The following is a 20,052-nucleotide window of genomic DNA, read 5'->3' on the forward strand; positions in this document are numbered from 1 at the left end:
ATCCGAAGATTTTATTGTCAGCATTGGTTTCCCCGATATTTTTTATTCAAAATTATTTCTAGAAGATACTTACGGATTGACTACGTGGAAGTTGCCAACTTCCAAGTTAATGTGATTTTTGTGGGACGAACTGGGTGTGAACTTGGGGCACCCATGTCGCCAGTCTGTGCCATTAACTACTGGATCACTGTCATCTCTCTAAATAACAAATGTAATATTGGAGAAAAGTAAATACCTCTTTCTTCAGTTGTTTCACTAAAAAAATTATTTTTTTCTTTCTTTCATGTTTCTTTCACAACAAAATATTAAATGAAAAAAATAGTATTTTTCTTTCAGTATGTTTCTTTAATCGATTTTACAAGTTTTATTAATTTTAAACAAAACTTATTGCAGCTGAGACGATCTGCGGGGATAAGGTCCAGATCTTTAGGAGTGAACCTGACTTGGGGATTGGGAGGCAACGTGTTCATATTAATATTCCATTTAAATGCCTGCATGTTGATGCGGTTAAGGAAGTAGGAAAGGAGTCCAAAAGCAACCAGTCCGAGGATATAAGCTATCCTAATAGAAACTTGTCTGTTATCTAGGGATCTCTCCAGAGAAGAGGGTGGTACTGCTGGTTGAGTTTGTTTCTATCCACTTATTTCCTTATCTGTCTCTCTCCTTTTTACACACACACTCTCTCCGTCTCTATCTATCTCATATATATATATATATATATATATATATATATATATATATATATATATATATATAGGAGCAAACAGTTAATAAAACATGTTAAAACACTTTGAAAAAGAGTTAAAAACATATTTAATCTGAAAAGGAAACACTTGATAAGTGGATAGTCCTTAATCCGCGGAGTTTCGAAGAAATACTTTCCTTCTCATCAGAGAGTAGAAATTAGAAAAATGCGGGATCGGATTTTGCATACAAAAGTATTTGATGAAACTGCAAGTAAGTCAAAGATATTACTTGATAACAATATATATATATATATATATATATATATATATAAAGACAAAAATAGAAGAAAATAATAAATAAATAATTGAAGAATACTCGTATTAAAAGCTGAAAGAGAAAAATAGAAACAAAATGAAAATGCTAAGATCAAGATATATATATTTTTTCTTAATCTTAGCATTTTCATATTGAATTATTTTCTATTTTCTTCTATTTTTTTCTCTTTATTTATTTTAGTATTCATCATTTATTTATTTTAGACTTTTTAATTTGCTTTTTTTCTTCTCAGTTTTGTTTTTCTTTTTCTTATTTTCTTTCTCCAATTCTTTTTTTTTTTCGTTTCTTTTTTCTGTTTCACATTATTTTGCTTATTCCCAAGATTTAAGACATAAATTTACAGGGGTTATGAGGAGAGGCGATTAAAGAATGTACTTATCTTGGTTTGGGTTCATTTCAGGTTTTCCTAAATTCTTATATACATAGATACTGAGACAAGGCGCTATTGTCAGTTTTTATTTAAGGAAAGAAAACATAATATATATATATATATTGTGAGTCCATACTGTATGGGGACAAAAGAGTTTACAGACCTATTTTTCTCAATTTTATTATTAATTTTACTTTATTTTTTAGTTTCACCTATTCTATCTTTTGCTACTTGCTATTCTGTTTATTTTCATTACTACAATTTACGAAAGAAAAACAGAATTTAATTATTGTTAAACAGTTTCTCTTTTCAGGTGAGCCAAAGATTTATGCAGGTAACCTAAATCTGTTAATAATGGCTAAAGGAAAGATGTTGACAGATAGTGAGATGGGTGAAATTGTTAAATTACTTGCTGCGAAAAAGTCTACATTAGAAATTTCCAAAGTTTTGAAGCGAGATCATTGAACTGTGAAACGTTTGGTAAATGACGGCAAAGATGGAAGAAAAAAGAACAAAAGTGGCAGACCAAAGATCACCACGAAATTTGAGAAAAATCAAGAGGAGTTTGCTAGCTAACCAACACAGCACAAGCAAAGTTATTTTCGACCATGCAAGAGTGTCTGGCATCTCTAAAAGAACCCGAAATCGGATTTTGATACTTTGAAAAGTGTTCAACTGAGCTTCAATCTATGGTCCCCCCTCGCCAAACTTTCACAAGACACACTAGACTAGCTGAAAACATTATCAATAATTTTCCACACTCTTTATCTGTACCTAAACCTAAACATAGATTCCATGATTAAAGCTTCTTTCTTAGAACTGCACGCCTGTGGAATTGCTTTCCGTTTTCCTGCTTTCCAGCTGTCTATAATATGGTTGTTTTCAAGTCCAACGTGAACAAGTTTCTGATGAGCCGTTCCACTTAAGTTAACAAATTTACCGAACTTCCATTACTATCGATTACTATATTGTCCTTTTGACTACTGTACACTCTTTAACCCTTATCCTTGAGTGGCCTATCGGCCTTGATAATTGGTGACGCCTATGTAAAAAAAAATAATAAAAAAATAAAAATAACCGACCGAAGAACATCGAAGAAATGTATTCCTTTGAGTGAGATCAACTGTAAGAAGCGACTAGCATGGGCCACTAAATATTTGAAAACCAATTTTCAAAATGCTCTGAACTGATGAGGATAGAGCAATCCTCGACGGCCCCGACGGTTGGGCCAAGAAGTTGCTTCTTAAAGGCAATAGTCCACGCCTGTGATTCAGATGTCAACAGGAAGGAGGGGTGATGATTTTGGCTGAGATTATTGGTAATGAAATTATTGACCCTTTTCTTGCCCCTGAAGGTGTCAAAATGAATTCTGTGAACTACTGCAAGTTTTTGGAACAGAATTTATTGCCCTGGTTGAAATCACAAAATGATTCTGTCAACCAGAATCTCATTATTCAACAAGAGAATGCCCGAAGCAATGCTTCTCGGTAAACAAAAGCTTGGCTTTCAGCCCAGGGGATCTCTGATTGATTGGCCACCTTCTGGAGACTGAAGTCTCATGTCTTCATTGCGAGCGACACCTAAAAATACAATCGCGAATTAACTTAGGGTTTGTACCAAGTCATGGCAGACGGAACAAGAACAGCCTACTCATGTGTATTAAATAAATTCTGTTCAAATTCCTAAATTCGACGGAAAGATTCTCGAATTTGACCAGATACACCTGAATAACATCGGAGGTTTCATTGATCGAAACATTGTGAAAATATCACTCAATATTAGAATTGTAGTCCGATAATCCAGACAAGATGTATTATCCATCCTCACTTCAAAAATTCAGAAATATAAATGAAACTCATTTTCCTTTCCCATCCCGTGGTCGCGATATACCATACCGAAGCGGCAATCACCTTGGGCGGGTTGAATCGATTTCTTTCAAAGGAAGAAGTTTCATGGGAGTATGAAATTCACAAGCGGTCCTCAGTCACATGTATATCCCCTGTCAAGGGAGATGACGACGTTAGGTTTTTTCGCAAATTGTCACCCATCTGGTATTGATCAAGCCAACGTTGCTTAACTTCGATGATTTAACGAAAACCGGTGTGTCAACGTGATTATGGCACGATATAATTCGAACGCCGCTCCCTTTCCTGGGAAATGGTGTAAGAGATTTGTTTTATTCTCTTCATTTCGCAATCCGTTAATGTATGTACTGTTTTATTGCGATACGTTTCCAATCTTGCGAGGTTATTGCATCTTCTTTCTTTCAGAGTACGTATTGCTTATTTCTATTCTTTAACTTCTCAATAACGGCCGGATGTGACACAAGGTTGAGCCTCAAGGTAAGGGAGGTCATAAGTATCACAAGGACGCCCAAGGTAAGAACTAAATAGAAAAATGCTTGTGTTGAATACTATTAATACGCCTGACACATCACAGAAGAAAGCGACAATTAAGTTTACAACTAAGTGCTATTATTTTCTACTCGAATTGACCTGCTTTTATATTGTTTATCGATTTTGTATGTGACCATAGTACGTCCGGTGGTTAAGGCTTTACTCACTCCCAAGCCACTCTGATCAGGAGTGGTGTTTTGGAGATAATAAGAACTTGAAAATTTTATTAAAATGATTTGACTCGGAATTGAATGAACCGAAAAGGATTGATATGCCCTAAAACAAACAAAACTAAGATTTGCTTATTTCTCTTTCTTTTTCTGTCTCCCCCACCCCACTCATTTTTGCCTCTATATCTATATAGTCTATCTTTCTCTTGCTATTATTTCTATATTTGCTCCTTATTCTTTGTACTGCTGTTTTGTTTAACTCTCTTCCGCTTTCCCTCTCTTTGCTTCTCCACTTCTTTCTTTGCTTCTCCGGTTCTTTGTCACTCATTCTATCTACTTGTTTTTCTTACTCTTTTTGTCTCCATCTATCTATCTATCTATCATTCTAATCCTCTTTTCTTCTCTTTTGCCTCTATGTCTGGTTCATCATTCTCTTTGCCTTTATTTTATCCGCTCTCTGTATTTTCACCTCTCTATTTCTCTCTCTCTCTCTCTCTCTCTCTCTCTCTCTCTCTCTCTCTCTCTTTCTATCTCTCTCTCTTTGAATTTGCCCGTCCCGTTCTTTTCCCTTTTTCTGCCACCCTATCTCCTTCTCTCTTTTTCTTTTGCTTCTCTCGCTCTTTTTCCTATCTCTCTCACTTTCTCTCCACCTCTCTCTCGCTCTTAGCCTCCCATTTTCTCTCTTCTCTTTTAACTCTCTCCTTCTCCCGTTATTTTTTCTCTAACTCTTGTTCTGTATCTACCCCTCTCTCTTTCTCTTTGCCTCTCCAGCTCTATTGTCCTCTGTATCCCCCTCTCTCGAACTACCACACATTCTATCTATTTCTGCCTTCTCCCTGTTTCTATCTGCGTCTTTCTCTTTTCGTCTTTTCCGCTTTTTCCTTCTCTCTGTGTCTACCTCTCTAATGTTTTACTGCATCTCTCTCTTATTCTTACTCTCTCTCTTTCTTTCTCTCTTTCCTATATCATTCACGTACTCACGCCTATTATACCCACATCTATCTATCTCTTCCCCCTTTTTATTTAATCTGGCTTATGTTCAGAAATGAAAGCCCTCATACTCAGTCAGCGACCGTTTTCGTTTCAGGTCTTCACCTCGCTCGCCTCCTTCAAACTCTAGACGTTGCCAATCCAGTCAACATGGCACACTGCCGTCGGACATCGACACAAAGGAAAAGCTTCAACTCAACACGCACGCACCGCACAAAATAGACAATGCTACGAACGATCGTCCATTAATAGACGAACGACATGGCTCGATTATTAAATCGACATTCATCAACATTATTATTTCAAGAATACGGAGAGAAAAGCCATTATCTTAAAGCAAATACAAATGTACTCGCACGATCTCGCACAAAGACATTACTCTCAAATAGATCACTCTCTATGTTTATGTACATATATAAATATATTGTATGAATTTATTTAAGAATAAATAAATAAATACCATTTGCTACATATGTATATACATATTTCAGCTGTGATTTAATTCGAAATCTATTGCCATAAGTCCACTAGGCGCAATTGGTTTTAAATACGAATTGGACATAGTGGTCTGATGACGTTGGATTTCGAAAGAAACAAAAGGTGGAAACATTCCTGCACATATGTAGCCAATAATGTTTATAAAAATAGAGAAACTTATACGATGTTAACACTCTATATATTATCGAGCACTATTTTATAAATACTGAAGTTTCATAGGACTAACATCTATGAAACAATGGAAATACAACTAATATATATACATAAATATGTCAATTATCTGAACGTATATACATATGTATATCTCTCTTAGTATATATATATATGTGTGTGTGTGTGTGTGTGTGTGAGAGAGAGAGAGTTTCGTTATTGAATCGTTGATTTAATTTAAATAAAATCCACATTAGGTGCGCTTGAAAGTCAAATTACAACGCAATTTTACGAAAATAAACAAATATTTTACTTGCTTGAAATTGATTTTAAAACATATATGTATATGCTGCTTTGTAATAAAATTAATTACAGTTCACTTTTTGTGCATACCAAATCGTTTTTGTTTAGAAACTCAATGTATGCTAAACAATAACAACAATAATGCAACACAATAACAACAATAATGCAAAACAATAACAACAATAATGCTAAACAATAACAACAATAATTCAAAACAATAACAACAATAATGCAAAACAATAACAACAATAATGCTAAACAATAACAACAATAATGCAAAAACAATAACAACAATAATGCTAAAACATAACAACAATAATACTAAACAATAAAAACAATAATGCTAAACAATAACAACAATAATGTCAAATACTAAAAAAACAATAATGCAAAACAATAACAACAATAATGCTAAACAATAACAACAATAATGCTAAACAAACACAACAATAATGCAAAACAATAAAAAACAATAATGCAAAACAATAACAACAATAATGCTAAACAATAACAACAATAATGCTAAACAATAACAACAATAATGCAAAACAATAAAAAACAATAATGCAGAACAATAACAACAATAATGCAAAACAATAACAACAATAATTCAAAACAATAACAACAATAATGCAGAACAATAACAACAATAATGCTAAACAATAACAACAATAATGCTAAACAATAACAACAATAATGCTAAACAATAACAACAATAATGCAAAACAATAACCACAATAATGCAGAACAATAACAACAATAATGCTAAACAATAACAACAATAATGCTAAACAATAACAACCATAATGCTAAACAATAACAACAATAATTCTAAAAATTAACAACAATAATACTAAACAATAACAACAATAATGCTAAACAATAACAACAATAATGCAAAACAATAACAAAAATATTGCTAAACAATAACAACAATAATGCTAAACAATAACAACAATAATGCTAAACAATAACAACCATAATGCTAAACAATAACAACAATAATGCAAAACAATAACAACAATAATGCTAAACAATAACAACAATAATGCTAAACAATAACAACAATAATGCAAAACAATAACAACAATAATGCAAAATAATAACAACAATAATGGTAAACAATAACAACAATAATGCAAAACAATAACAACAATAATGCTAAACAATAACAACAATAATGCTAAACAATAACAACAATAATGCAAAACAATAAAAAACAATAATGCAGAACAATAACAACAATAATGCAAAACAATAACAACAATAATTCAAAACAATAACAACAATAATGCAGAACAATAACAACAATAATGCTAAACAATAACAACAATAATGCTAAACAATAACAACAATAATGCTAAACAATAACAACAATAATGCAAAACAATAACCACAATAATGCAGAACAATAACAACAATAATGCTAAACAATAACAACAATAATGCTAAACAATAACAACCATAATGCTAAACAATAACAACAATAATTCTAAAAATTAACAACAATAATACTAAACAATAACAACAATAATGCTAAACAATAACAACAATAATGCAAAACAATAACAAAAATATTGCTAAACAATAACAACAATAATGCTAAACAATAACAACAATAATGCTAAACAATAACAACCATAATGCTAAACAATAACAACAATAATGCTAAACAATAACAACAATAATGCTAAACAATAACAACAATAATGCTAAACAATAACAACAATAATGCAAAACAATAACAACAATAATGCAAAATAATAACAACAATAATGGTAAACAATAACAACAATAATGCAAAACAATAACAACAATAATGCTAAACAATAACAACAATAATGCTAAACAATAACAACAATAATGCAAAACAATAACAACAATAATTCAAAACAATAACAACAATAATGCAGAACAATAACAACAATAATGGTAAACAATAACAACAATAATGCAAAACAATAACAACAATAATGCAAAACAATAACAACAATAATGGTAAACAATAACAACAATAATGCAGAACAATAACAACAATAATACTAAACAATAACAACAATAATGCTAAACAATAACAACAATAATGCAAAACAATAAAAAAAATATTGCTAAACAATAACAACAATAATGCAACACAATAACAACAATAATGCTAAAACAATAACAACAATAATGCAAAACAATAACAACAATAATTCGAAACAATAACAACAATAATGCAAAACAATAACAACAATAAATCGAAACAATAACAACAATAATGCTAAAACAATAACAACAATAATTCGAAACAATAACAACAATAATTCGAAACAATAACAACAATAATGCAAAACAATAACAACAATAATGCTAAACAATAACAACAATAATGCAAAACAATCACAAAAATATTGCTAAACAATAACAACAATAATGCTAAACAATAACAACAATAATGCAAAACAATAACAAAAATATTGCTAAACAATAACAACCATAATGCTAAACAATAAAAACAATAATGCAAAACAATAACAACAATAATGCTAAACAATAACAACAATAATGCTAAACAATAACAACAATAATGCAAAACAATAACAACAATAATGCAAAATAATAACAACAATAATGGTAAACAATAACAACAATAATGCAAAACAATAACAACAATAATACTAAACAATAACAACAATAATGCTAAACAATAACAACAATAATGCTAAACAATAACAACAATAATGCTAAACAATAACACCAATAATGCAAAACAATAATACAATAATGCAAAACAATAACAATAACAAAAGAACATATATAAAAGAATGAAAGTATAATTACATTTCAAGACCCAAATATGTATTTTTCATACAGAATAGCTCCTGCAGCATGTCAAAAGTCCGGTACATTTTTACATATCCGTTTTTTATGTGGAAACAAACCTTTATTATTATTTCAATACCGTCTCTTTTCGTGCAGAGACTCTTAAGAAAAATAGAAATTCTTTACTCATATAGCAAAACATGCATGACAATATAATGTTGCAATCTGGCTGACGAACAAACACACGATGTTGAGTCTTCTATGAAGTTTTCTTTTTATGCTGTATTATATTGTCATGCATTTTGTCTCTTTGTTCAAGCTCAGTGTATTTTGTAATTAAGCGTTGATATTGTTTAACGTGCATTGTGGTTAAATAATCAAGAGTTAACTATTCTACACTTTCCATGCAACAATGTTCAGGTTTAAATTCGATACACAGTTGTCAAAACTCGCTACTTCAAAACTTTACATTGCTGTGAAATCTCACTACGCCAAAACTCGAAACTCTTCCGTCAAAACTCGCTTCTTTAACATTCAAATCTAAACTGAATGTGTCTCTGAAAAATCAGTCTTTTTATTCGAAAGCGGAAGCATTTCATTTGCATTTTAGGTGCCAAGATCGCAAGCACATAAAGAGAAGCAGAAGTATTTTTTTTCTTTTTCTCTGTTAACGGACACTTCAGGATGCATAAAACAGCTTTGTACCAATTTTAAGGCATTTCATCACATGTATTTACAGATTAGAGTTGTAGTTGGGTTAATTAATTGATATAAGTTTATACGGAAATCGCTCCAGAAAAGATATAACGCTACCTGGTGTAATGAGCTTGGAATATATTACTTCAAGATCAAAAACTAGCTTACAATATATAGTTAGTATATAGTGTCTGGTCCCAAAACAGCAATTATTCTTCCTTTGTCAGAAACACCGTTTAAGAAATGTGAGAACTAACGTGTGTTGCATATGTTCGTTTTGTGATAAATGTATACTACCTTTTATTCTGTATTTTTATAAGTTTGGAATCCTGTTTAAATTTATTTTATGCTCTCTATAATTTTTGTTTTGTAGAAGTTAATTTGGCATGACATTATCATTCGATCCCGGGCAACGTTGAATCACCCTGCTAGTACTAAATAGTCTGAGATAAAAAGAATGAATCATGTTTCTGAATTTTTTTACATATTTACATTTTTACAATTCATATCATTTGGATTATACCTGTTTCATCTTGAGTTGCATTTCTCATTTCAGTTAAGTGTTATTCGCACAACTTTCGGTCGATGGAACGGAGAATCTTTCTTTCGTACTTGAGAATCTGTTCAAAAGTAACCCTTTATTTAATCCATTCGGGGGAACATGCTCTCGTTCCGTCTGAAATGACTGGCTAGACGTAGTAAATAATTCGCACTTGTACTTTGAGTGTCAACCGCACTGAGGATTGAATCTTCAGCCGCAAGAAGAGCGTAACTTACAACTAAATTTTGCCAAATTCCTTATCCACTACGCAACAGGTCTCTGCGGAATAGTACAAATATTAAATTATAAAGATTTTTTTTATAAAATATATATATATATAAAATGTAGCATTAGCTGTCTTTGGACTGTTTTCGGATCCTTATCTATAACGTATTTGAACATATGTTGTATCATAAGCCTAAGATGTTTTTCCATAAATATAGTTTTGATGAATCATATATCATAATCATATATCATAGTCATATATCATAATCATATATCATATTCATATATCATAATCATATATCATATGAATGGTAACAAAAAAATCCTTTCGATTTATCATAATAAACAATTTATAAGCAAACTAATGTATACCAGGCTCCTTCAGTCTTGGACAGACTATGGATACCCACGAAGGGTTGCTTGCGCATGACATTTTTGTGGCAGGAGGTGCGCAATCTCCAACCACACCTTTCCTGCGACGACATTGTTAAATACCAGTGGCAAGTGAAGTACAGGACGACTGGAAACAAATACCGAGATAAGCGGAGAGCACATACAGCGCCTAGAATTCCCAAATGGTCACCCATCTGATACTAACCAGTCTCAACGTTGCTTAACTTCGGTGATCTGACGAGAACCGGTGTGTCAACGCGATTATGCCGTATATAAGCAAACTAATGTAAGCCAAAATAAATGCCTAAAATATGGAAATAATATAACGTTTCCAGCAGTGTTATTTAAGTACGTAATGTAATATATAAAAGGCTATATGTCTGTATGTCTCAATATTTTACAATCCTAATCTCCTCCGAAACTAAAAGTCGCATAGCGGCGCTAGGGGCCTCAAATGATTGGATTTTTTACGGACCTTTCTTTTATGGGTCTTTAGCCAATTAAAATAGTTTTTAGGGGATCAAAAATGGGTCAAAATTGAAAAGAAAATCGTTATACATTTTGTACATTCACTTTGTTTATTTTTAATTTTTAATCACTTCATACACGTGTCACGTTGGCACAGTGGTAACGTCACCAGCTTTGAATGGTACAGTTTTGCTTTATGTTTCGATCCTAGCTGATGGCACTGAATATGTATATATATATTTTTATTTTTGAAATCACGAATCTATAATAATATGTACGAAATCTGGATGAATTAAAATATCATATTTAAGCGTATTTTACGCACATGCAAAGCCGCTCCCGCTAGTTCTTTAAAATATTTTAGATTGAATTGGTTCGATATTAAATTTTGCACTTCACTTATAACAAGGATTCAAGTACAATAAGTATTAAATAAAAGAAGATGAGTACAGAATGCTGAATAAACAAGTGAAGCATGCGTGAGTGCACAGTGAACGAGGCATAAAAAATGACTAAGTTCAGCATTTGCCCCCACCTCCTCCCATTTAGCCTCAAAAGTTCCCAGAGGACGTCAAATCTTGGTGAAAATGAACAAACGGTGCAGTTTTAGGCCTTAACATATGTAAATTTGAGTTCTGCACCATACAAAAAAAGAAATGACTAAGTCCATCATTTGCCCCCCCCATTTAGCTCCAAAAATCCCTAAGGTCTTAACATATTTAAATTTGAGTCCAGCACCATGCAAACCTGCTAAATAGACATACACAGAAACTTTGGGACAAATATGGCAAAATAGTCTCCAAAATGGAGTGTTTTTATTTATTATTTATTTCTAATTTTATTATTAACAGAGCCCCTAGGGAACACCCAAGAGTTAACGCAAGAGTATAGACAAACAAAATTATATAGAAATCATTTAGCTACAATTTCTCAAAAAGTTTTATAAAAATTCAAGGCATCATTTTTTTTTTTTTTTTAATAAGCACAAAAATGTCGATTTTAGCCATTTTAACTCGAAAGGCAACCGGAGTTTCCGGAACTAGAAAATCCGTTCTGTTACTTTTTACTTATATAATGCTTAATGTTTGTACAAATTTTCAAAAAATTCCAAGGCGTAATTATTGAGAAAAGTGCGGACAGACGAACGGACGAACAGACAAGGGTGAATTTACAGGTTCACTCTCCTTTTATCGGGGACCAATTATATGAGACATCATTGACATCCGCTGAATCTAAAAACAGTCTAATAGTCGAAATCTTCAATTTATTAAATGCATGTTGCATACATAGTTTCGTTGTACTTTTATTTTAGAATGTAGGGTGAACATTTAGATTGATTTCCAACAAAATACTATAAATAAATGTTTAAAAAAGATATAAACTAGTAAAACATTACAATGAAATCACGTTGACACGCCGGTTCCCGCTGGATCACCGAAGTTAAGCAACGTTGAGCCTGGTTAGTACTAAATGGGTGACCATTTCAGACTTCCAGGTGATGTATGTGCTCTCTGCTTATCTCGGCATTGTTTTCAGCCGTCCTGGTCTTCTCCTTGCCACTGGACCTAAACAGTGTCGATTCAGGAGAGGTGTGGTTAGAGATTGCGCGACCATTGCCTCACAATTACACGCGCAACTATCCTTATAGGGGTATCCTTTGTTTTTCGAGACTGAACGGGGGCATCGATTGACAATGAAATAGTTTGCAACTGAGTATCTATATAATATTCTGCTTGTTCGCCCTTTAGTTATTCCGTACGTTACGCTTTGAAAATTGTCAAATACACTTTTTAAGGCTAAACTGCTTAGAGATTACGGAATCCAAGATAGTTGGCTCTAAAAGGATCAGGCAACCATAGACTAATATATGAGAATTATGATGAAGCCTCGTTTCGTTTTCAAATATCATTGTAATAATATATGATCATTGCTGTAATGTTCAAAATAACTCATAGTAATTTTGACGTACAGCTATTCTTCACCGAAAAAAGAAGTCAGCGAAATGTTATGTAAAAATCACATTCGAAAGTTACAGGGCAAAAACATAATAAACATTATCTGTCGCGAGATACTAGACCGAAAGAATGAATTAAAGATTGTCTCTTACAGTGAGATTCTATTATTTTTTTACAAGGGTGTCACCATTTATCAAGGCACGAATGTTACTCGAGGATAAGGGTTTATGAATGTAAGGTGATAGCTTAGTAATCGTTAATGGTTAGATTGGGTAGAATTTGCATTAAAGGAAGCACTCAACAATAACTTGTTTACATTAGACTTGAAGGCTACTATACTGTAATCGGCTGGGAAGCAGGCCAATGGAACAGGGCTTTTTAGTGGACTATGTAGCACAGTATTACTTTCTACGTATTAAGTTATCTTATTTGGGTCCGTTCTATATTTAATATACAATGGACATTATTTCCAAAAAATGTTAAAATACTCATATGTATTGTGCGTTATTAGGTTTTGTTTCGTTTTTGTTTTTGTTTTTCTTTTTTCTTTTTTTGTCTAAAAAAATATTATTGCGCTATGGGAAAAATATCAGGTTTATCAAAACATATTTGTTAATTCAATATATTTCTCACTGCGGGGAATTTTTACCGGTTCTGCTAGTTTCAAATAATGAATTATTAATAGATGTAAATTTAAATTGAAAACTACGTTCTGCAAATTCTAGCATTGTGCCAAATTGACCATTGTGCCAAATGATTTGGTTTAGAAATGTCAGAATAATTTAATGGAAAGATAAAGTCTATAATAGCAGGCATTTATGAAATCGATGAAATATCCCCTAAACAAGAAAGACTTATTAGAATTTTTTTTTTTTAATATGACACTGATATTTTTAACGAGTCAAGTCAACGGATCGGTAGGATTCGACTTTCATGAAATGCAAAGTATCAGACGTTTTACGTGAGTGATACCAGTTATTTATTTATTTTTGCATTTTTAGCGTTCAAACGACCTCATTTAATTTTTAAAGGTAACATATGTACAGAAGTAAATCAGATTAGTGGTGATCCGTAGATATTCCACGGTGGTTTCAACTTCAAACTTTATAAATTACTGTTGAAATAAAAAAAATGTCTCTTGGAGTTAATAATTATTGCGATTGTCGGTTAAATATTCTTTAAATAAATAAAACGAGTAGTTTCTTTTTTATTTATTTATTTTTAAATTGTGGCAATTTTATGCATTTTAATATAATTAATATTATCTATCTTTTTACTGTAAAATTAATTTTCAACTAATTTTCAAATGAATAAAACCAATACCATTTAATGTCGTAGTTATGCGTTCAAATTTGCTAATATGCATTCACTAATTAATTAAAGAGAAGTAGCAGCTATTTTTCTCTGTTTCTCTGCTAACGGACACTACAAGCTACAGAAAACAGGTTTAAATCCATTTAAAACCATTTAAGACCATTTTAAGGCATTTGCTCACATGTATTTACTATATTAATCGAAATAGTTTTTATGAAAATTGCTCAAGTAAAGATATAAAGCAACCTGATGTAAGTAGCTGGAAATTTGTACTCGCTTCAAGATGAAAAAATTAGCTAACAATAACTTGTTGATGCATAGTGTCTGACTCCAAAACAGCAATTATTCTCCCTCTGTCAGATACACGTTGAAGAAATGTGGGGGATTACATTCGTTGCGTATGTTCGTTTTTGGATGAATAAATACTAATTTTTATTGTGTTTTTAAGCTTTTCACCTTGTTTTAATTTATTTTTATGCTGTCTCTAATTTTTGTAGAATTTATTTATTCATTCATTAATTTTATTGGGTACATTGCCATCTCGTTTGCATATTTTTTTTTTACTTTTAAAAGTATTTATTCATATAAAATTAAAAGTTTAATTCTTTTTTATTCACTAAATATTCTCTCACTTCTTACTGTAAAAATAATTTGTAACCAGTTTTTCAAATCAATAAAACGAAAGTCATTTTCTTAAATGTATTCGTTGAAAAAGTGTGCTGATTTACATGATGGAACACTAGGATTTGATTTCGAAACAATTTATTCATAATGAGAAAAGTCTGATTTTTTTTTTATCTTAGCGATATCAGATTAATCACTAATAACTATGATAATAGCTGATCAGACAATCCTATTTTATTTCATGTATATTAAAAGTGATAACGTACGTATGAACAAGACATTCCTTAAGGTATTATTATTATTATTATTATTATTATTATTATTATTATTATTATTGTTGTTGTTGTTGTTGTTGTATTTGTTGATGTTGTTGTATTTTATTATTTAATTTTATTTTAACCAAATGGACCGTAGAAATACCTGGTATAGTACCCAGGCGCGGAGTTACCATACTTGTGAGATAGACTCATAGGTCATTACAATTCATCGATTTTGGTAAAGGTAAACCGATGTGCCCTTCTGGTGCATGTGTACTTGATCTTATCCCTGCTATACACACACACACACGCACACACACTAACACATATATATACATATATATGGAAGCAAATAACTTCATAATACTATAAAACAGTACACACATTCTTCAAACCAATAAAAGAAAACACACACACACACACAAAGAAAAAACACAAGCAGAAAGAGAGAGTGAGAGAGAAACACAACACAGGGGTGACCACAGCCCAATAAAACAGTAATAAAAATTGAACATTCCAATGATTAGTAGAAACTTACACGTTTCCACCTCTTGGAAACATTTCAAATGAACTACGAAAATGCTATTTTTATATCTCCAACACATTTAGAAAATAATAATTTCTGAAGAGGACGCTTCACAGAACGTCTGAAACGCGTTAAAAACGATTTCAATGATTTAAAAACATTATTGCAATGATCTAAACATAATTCTCAATGAAAAACCAAGACACTAAATAAAATAATGTTAAAAAATATACATTGTTGGTGACTACCCCCTTGTATATATATATATATATATATATATATATATATATATATATATATATATATATATATATATATATATTAAATACAGAATTGGCTCTGTAAAAATAAATATGAAATTTACATGTATTAAAATATTTTACGACTGGGTAAGGCCGGGTGCTCCCTTCTCTCCTCCAGTAATGAAATATAGAGAGCGAACAAAGAAAACCTGATTCTCGCAGAAATGTTAGACGAAATATTAGACAGTGACTTTGTTTCTAGTTTTATCTTTGTGAAAAAGGCAAAAAAAGAGTTTTAAAATCTATCAGGGGTGGGTTTTCATTTGGACTTGGATAAATTTCACGAAATTAAATGAAAACAATCGGCTTGATGCTCTGTCAAAATAACCTTTTCTCTCATCTTCTTTCTCTTTCTATTCGTCAGGTTAGGGTAGGCATTTTTATTTATTTATTTATTTATTTTGTATTTACTATGATAGTTTTCAATAAATAATGCAATTTGAGCATTTGCAATTTAATAGATAAATGAAGTTAATTTTACGTTTTGTCCCCAACTCATTAATTTTTCTAAATACATTTTTAAAATAAAAATATAGAATGTTTTAAATATTTATTTTAGATTATATCTTACACTTTTGCTTATGTTTTTTTTTTATTTTAAAATATTTTCATATTATTGTCTTAATATTTGAAAAATCATTATATATGTTTATAAGATTTGCACATATAAAATGTTATTAGCAAAGTCATTTAATAAAAACGACTTTAACATTCTGAACTATTTTTTATAATTCCTGAAAGTTTACATAACATAAGTACGACATCTTTTTGACAGTTTCAAGTTAATATTAATGAAATCCTGATCACAAAATGCCAATTATGTTCAGTCTGTCATTCCCTTAAATCAGGCATATGCAAACCTATTTGATTTGCAAGACCACATCTCTAGACTAGTTATTCATAGTACGACAGTAAAAACACCACAAGATCGTCTATGTTAAAGCTGGTATTCGTAATCAATGGTTCAGTGTTCGATTCCTTATGTGCGACTTATGATTTAAATATTTCTCTAAATTGCACGCCAGGCAAAGAGGAGCTAATTCATTGTAGGGGATGAATTAAATCAGGGTTTCTTCAGCTGTTCGATCCCGGTTAAAAATCATTACTTTCGTCACGGGAAGCAAGTAAAGAGGATTGTATTAGTGTAATGTTACACACCACGTTGTATGCAGTCTACAAAAGAGACTGACCAAAGGAGGCTAAGGCAAAGAAAACTTTTTTTTTTTTGTTCAACAACGACATTAATTTTCTCGTCCTCCTGCCCCGTGTGACTTCTCGTTACGGCCGTGATGTATCCCATGTATCTTTTTGAACGCCATTCACGTCTCTAACGTGATCGTTTTCTCGAACGTGCTCTTTCCTCTTTATAGTCTCCTTTTTTCTTTACTGTGACGCCATTTCGCTCACGGCTCAGTATTTGCATATAGCCGTCCGCACTATGTTACACTCGAAAAGGTCTTCCATTAATTCATTCTTTAGAAGGGGCTGTTCTAATATAAGAGAATTGGTATGAAGTAGAAAACCTTGAGATGGACTCAAATTAAAATTTAAAGTGACTACACTCTTATTATTTCACCGAGTTTCGTTATGGGAGGATACAAAAAAGTATCAACTAAATATAACGCCACACTATTATTACACGAGTTACTGTGGTAACGGTACATAGAGACAACAAAATAAGTGGCCACGGTTACCATGTACCCGCTGTAAAGAAAACGGTAACACAAGAACCTAGGAACCTTTGACGACAAGGCAAAACCGATTGTGAAAATTTAAGCGCTCTTTGGGAGTCAGAAATGGCTGAGTAGGAATGAGACTTTTTTTCTTTTTTTTTTTTTTTGCTTCAGAGACTTTTTTGGCTGCCACGTCGTTCACGAGTATTTTGTTGTTGATAATAAAACAGGAAAGAGAGAGGGACTGATGCTTCTTATGCGAACAACGAACGTCTTTGCTGTTAGTGAAGATAAAAAAATAATCCGGCTCAAAAGAGTTTTTTTTTTTTCAACCCAAATGATTTACGTGACTGAAATGAGACATTTTTAGCCATTTAAGCATCAGAAAAAGTTAACTGTTGACTTAGAATAAGTGTCATTTGCCAACTTGATAGTTGAACAGTGTATTAAATACTAATCTCTATTAATCTCTATTAACCCCTAACTACGCATCTAACGGATACCATAATACTGAATTCTCTGAACCTCATCATAACAAAAGTTCATACAAAATGTCATCCAGATTGGCTTAGTAATTTCCGATAGAAAGTGGAATAGGTACATAGAGAGGCGGACTAAGAAATATAATACCTAAATACACCTTTCAGTCTGAATATAAACATACATTTCAGCTAGATATTAATGAATGGATGAAAACTGATTAAATATATTCCAACGTATCATGAATCGTTGAAAATATGTCTGATAACACATACTATATTTACATTAAATCCAGTAAATTACAGTAATGTTAAAAAGACGTTCTGTTTTTTTTTTCCTTTTGCTTTTTTTTTTTTTTTAGACTTTAAAATAAGGAAAGAAGATTGGAGTTGATGTCATTGTCCTTATTATTATTCATACAAACTGTAAATATCATTTTTATAAAGTTCTATATACTGAACTCTTCCAGCACAACACTTATCAGATATTTTGAATAGAAGAAGAATTGTCAAACAATGTGACCTCTGACCCTGATCTAGAAAATACACGACGAATTACCTTTTTCCTCGTCGCAGTTAAAAATTCCTACTTGTGAGACGTCTGCTTGTTATTATTAGCTGGTTGGAAGACTGCGTCCCTTGTCGGGACGAAGTAGGTCTATTTCACAATGGGATTTCGCTGCAATTTGCTTGATGTGTGTTAATTAATAGAATTTCTTGTGTGCGGGGCGTTTGCTCAGTTGACAGAGAGCTTGCCTCGCACGCAAGAGGCTCGGGTTTCGAATTTTGGGTTCGAATATATCTAACTGATGAGTCCAATGAGGGCGAAACTCGAGTCTTCTGGTTTGTTGGCTTTTATGGTTCTTGTAGGCTGCGACGTTGTTTAGCTGTGGAAATAATTATATATATATATATATATATATATATATATATATATATATAGTCTGTTTATTATAAAAACATTATTGGTTACATGTGTGCATGCATGTTTCAGTGGAATCTTAATTCGAAGCGACCACTTCATCAGACAAAAAAAAGGAGCGATATTGAAAATAGAGTCAAGATTACATTCGTTTTTTATAAGATATTCAGGTGCTATTTTCACTTTGTAAGAACGTGGGGTGTATATTTTGTGAATGTCAGCAGTAAAGGTTTTGGATGGAGGTGTGATGAAGGAAGGAAATAGGGGTTGGGTTGAGGGAAGAAGTAAAATACGATCTTATGTAGTTTGGCTGTAGCAGAGGGGTGGGGGTATTGGTATTATTTTAACTTCCCGCTTCCTAAAAAAGAGGTAAAAAAACGAATAGCGATTCTCTCATGGATGTAATACTATAAATCATAACCCATTACTCCCAATATATTAATTAATTAATAGAATGAACCAAGGGAAAAGTTGAAAGGATACAAAGTAGTCCCGATATACTGCAAATTAATAACTATATTTACTTAAAGTCGACACACCTCTAACTAATTAATAACTGCGCACACGGAAAAGCTTGGAAGAATAGGTTAGCATAATTAACTTAGCTAAATGAAGGACGGAACCCTTCTTTCGTTTCCCCCTCAACACCATCTCAAGTGGTACCGTTAAATGAACAAAAACACAATATGCCACCAACTAGATAAAGGTAAGTGCACTTTGCATACTTAATAATTAAACACACGAAAACGATTAACTAAAATAATTCAAGGCTCTAGCACGCTGTAATTGTAGTGTTGATATATGCCTACGGGAAGTATTATCGTAAAGCATCGTAAACCAACCACAGAATTGATCCAAAACTAAGTACTTTAACTAGAGGGCTTTCGAAACGTAATACTCAACCAATATAGACAAATATATGCTATCATGTACCCGTTTGTATGTATATGGCCTGAAAAAAAAACTATCTCT

The 20,052-nt window shown here is 31.9% G+C and overlaps 1 pseudogene; it reads right to left on the reverse strand.

The window, feature by feature from the left end:
• Window positions 1–10,717: 10,717 nt before the first annotated feature.
• On the reverse strand, window positions 10,718–10,834 carry LOC145258600 (5S ribosomal RNA; annotated as a pseudogene).
• Window positions 10,835–20,052: the final 9,218 nt, after the last annotated feature.

The sequence above is a fragment of the Euprymna scolopes genome, chromosome 33 (genome assembly GCF_053919585.1).
Source record: "Euprymna scolopes isolate OS-2025 chromosome 33, ASM5391958v1, whole genome shotgun sequence".
NCBI classification, from domain to species: domain Eukaryota; kingdom Metazoa; phylum Mollusca; class Cephalopoda; order Sepiida; family Sepiolidae; genus Euprymna; species Euprymna scolopes.